Genomic DNA, 3979 nt, shown 5'->3' with positions numbered 1-3979 from the left:
ACCAGCTTCAGAGGGTAGTTTGTTTATTGGGGGTGGGAGGTATTTATGCCTCTGAGGAGGTGTCCAGGGTCTCTGGGACAATGTGTCTGTGGCCCTGTACAATTGGCCAGGACAGGGGTGTTGGAAGCTACTTCATCTGCATACGCAGAGCTTAGGGGAGCTAAGGGGTCAAACAAAGAGTTAGGCCTGAAAATGGTGAGGGTGATAAATTCTTACTAGGGTTAATGATGGGGGAGCCAGCTTTCTGGTGCCAGGTTGGGAAAGGGAAGGAAGCCAATAACTGCCACCCTCATCTGAGGCGTCCTGGGTTGAAGCTCTCCTTGTCTTTCTCCTTTAATCCTGGGCCCTCAGGGTCCCACAATGGATGCCCTAGAGCTGGAGTTCCTGGTGGTTGTGAGCCACCTGATGTGAGCACTGAGCACTGAACCCAGTTCCTCTGCAAGACAGAAAACACTGTTAACCACTGAGCCTCATTTCCAGCCACCTTCTTCTTCACTGAGACTCAGGGCTTGCTGGTTACACAGGCTGGCCAGAGACTTTCAGGGTCTGCACATCTCCACCTTCCCTAGCCCTGAAATTACAACGTGCATGTCACTACAGTCTTGGTTTTAAAAACTTGAAAAAATGTTTCAAATTATGTGTATATTTGTTCATCTCTGTGTGGACTTCTGCACAATGGTGAGCGGCCCACCAAAGCAAGAGGAGGAAATTGGATTCCTTGGATCTGGAGATACAGGCAGTCCTGTGCCACCTGAGGTGGGTGCTGGGAATTGATTTCAGGTCTTCTGCAAGAACAGTAATATCTTATTGCTGAGTCGTCTCTCCAGCTCCCAATATAGCTTTTGTGTAAGGTTCTGAGGACTGAATTCAGGTTCTCATGCCTGAATGTCAAGTGCTTTACCAACAGAGTAAACATGCAACATGCAACATAATACAATTTTGACTACATTTTTATTTTGCTGAAATATTTATAAATTCTCAGTGTATGTTAATATTATCAGTACATACTAAGTAATAAGAACATCAAGTATCAACAATAACAAAGGAAAGATGGAGTTACCAAGATGGCTCAGAGGGTAAAGGGGCTTGGTGTGCAAACTTAATAACCTGAGTTCCAGTCCCCAGGAGGAAGTGGAGTGTCAGCTCCAGAACGCTGCTTTCTGATACACACACACACACACACACACACACACACACACACACACACACTATGGCATGCACACCCGCCCACATCTCTGTCTTTGTCTCTCCTTCTCTTCCTCCCTTTTTCCTCCCTCCCTCCCCCTCTCTTTCTACACACACACAAATAATATTACTAGTAATAAAACAAAATGGAAATTTTAAAATAGTTGGAAGACTTGACATTTCTAATGAAAAACGAAATGCCAAGAGGAGCGATGCTGCTGTAACCATGGGAACTGCACTAACCACCAGCCCTCTTTGCCTGTCACTTCACTTCCTTGATAGTCACAAGGGTACTTGGAGAAATTGAAATAATATCTTAGAAGTACAAGATACAGGCTGTGCTCCTTGCCTTAGCAGTTTCCTCTCCGTGTTTTTAAGTGTTTGCGTGTCCATGCATAGCAACTTCAGGTAGCTGAGAAGAATGTACGGAATGACTGGAGATGAAGATGGACTGCCCTAGTGAAGGGTAATATAATATAATATAAACCTAATTACACCCACTGAATGTCCAAATCTTTCTGTGTGTTTTATCAAGCTTTAAGAAACTCAATGAAATCTATAAAGATTTTCATGTGCTTCAGAGTACTTTGTTTTACATTCTCGCTGAATGTATCCAGCTAAACTCACACAGAAATCTGGTTATAGCACTTTTTAAATCTCGGGGTGGGGGGAGCATCAGATCGAATGCAGCAAAGACAAGGTCAAAGAATGACACCACAATATTCAGTTGGGGAATTTTTTTAAGTAGGTGAAAAGTTATAAAATGATCAGACATTTTCTAAACTCGTTCGACTTAGTTATCCAACTGACAGAGCAAAGCCACCCCACGCTTGATCCAGTGTTGAGTAGGCAGGTCTGTCTTTAACAGCATTGCAATGACAAAGTTGGTAGAGTGTCCTGTAGTGGAAAGAGTCCCTTTACGCTCGCTCGTTTTGTAGAGGGGACAGATATAGGCCTCTGTCTTCACAATCTCAGTCTTTAGATCTTGAAAAAGGAAAAGAAAAGAAGAGAAACATATTCATTAAAGAAAGAGGAAACAGCCTGTTTCTAAAAGAACAACTGTTTACCTTATAATAGAATGGCTAAGATTTTGATTGTGATATTTGGAAGATTTAAATATAAATATAAATAGTTGGTATATTAAGGCAAGCACTTTCATATGGTACATGAGTCTAGGCCAAGAAATGAGGAGTTGACTGTAAAGTTCTGTTCTCTTATGGGACTGGAGAAATGGCTCAGTGGTTAAGACCCTGCCTGCTGTTCCAGAGACCCCAGTTCACTTTCCAGCACCTATATTTGGCACCTCACAACTTTCTATAACTCCAGCTCCAGGAGCTACACTGCCCTTTTCTGACTTCCACAGGCACTGCAAACAGATAGCACACAAAGACAAGCACACAAATTAAAAAAAGAAAACTCTTTAAGATAATTGTGTATGAGCATCTTTGTGTGGGGATGGGTGTATGTGAAGATAAGTTTAGTTTCCCACAGAGCCCAGACAAGGACACGGGATCTCCTGTAACTGGAGTTAGAGGCAGTTCTAAGCCACCCGACATGGGTGTTGGGGAGACATTTTAGGTCCTCTGGAAGAACAGCAAGTACTCTTAACTGCTGAGCCGTCTCTTCAGCCCCATAAAAATAAATCTTTAAAACACAGTTTTGATCTCTTAGCAGGCATGAAAAACCTCTGGAGAGGATACTAAGGGAAGGGAAAGGGGACAAATGGGAGAAGTCAAATATAGTGTGATAGAAGAGATTTAGGGAGGAACGACTTAGATCTCTAATAGGCGTCTTTAGAGCTGCACTGGACATCTTGAATTACAAATGAAGCAAACACCAAGAAGTCCAGTGGCCATGCAGGTGTAAAGCCAGCATTACCTGCCAGCCAGCTTTAGCGTCAACTAGAAGAAGCACCTTACTAATGAGGAAAATATGCCAACTCCTGCAAACTCACAACATAGCCTATGTACAACTCCCAGAAGCCAGATCTAAGGTGTTAGGAGTTTTTCTAAATGAAAGTCGCCCTTGTCAGGGTTGAATCCCATTAATAGGAAAGATGTTTCATAGGTTGGGTGGGGACTATAGGTAATTTGTGAATATGTTTATCCACTGTTATTTAAGAAAGTTGAGTATAAGCTGGGCGTGGTGGCGCACGCCTTTAATCCCAGCACTCGGGAGGCAGAGGCAGGCGGATTTCTGAGTTCGAGGCCAGCCTGGTCTACAGAGCAAAATCCAAACCAAACCAACAAAACAGGAGGAAAGGGAAAGGGGACAAATTGGAGAAGTCAAATATAGTGTGATTTAAAAAAAAAGGAAAGAAAGATGAGCGTGGTAGACAAAGCAAGTGCCTCCTCAAGGGGAAAAACAAAGCAAACAGCAAGCAAGGCAGCATCTTAAGAAGATGGCTAGTTCTTACTTTATGTCTATGTGTGTGTGTCTATGTGTGTGTGTCTATGTGTGTGTGTCTATGTGTGTGTGTCTATGTGTGTGTGTGTCTATGTGTGTGGGGGTCTTATGCCTACTAAGACCAGAATAGGGTGATAGACACCTCAGCTAGAGCTATCAGCGGGTCGGAAGAGAATCTCAGATCCCCTGGAGCTAAGAGTTACAAGCTGTCAAGACAGGCTGGGTGCAGGAAACTGAACTGTACCCTCTGGGAAAATGGCAAGCACTCTTTTTTTTTGGGGGGGGGTGATTTCGAGACAGGGTTTCTCTGTGTAGCCCTGGCTGTCCTGGAACTCACTTTGTAGACCAGGCTGGTCTCGAACTCAGAAATCCACCTGCCTCTGCCTCC

Source organism: Mus caroli, chromosome 14 (assembly GCF_900094665.2).
Source record: "Mus caroli chromosome 14, CAROLI_EIJ_v1.1, whole genome shotgun sequence".
Classification (NCBI taxonomy): domain Eukaryota; kingdom Metazoa; phylum Chordata; class Mammalia; order Rodentia; family Muridae; genus Mus; species Mus caroli.
Note: the sequence above shows the minus strand (reverse complement) of the source record.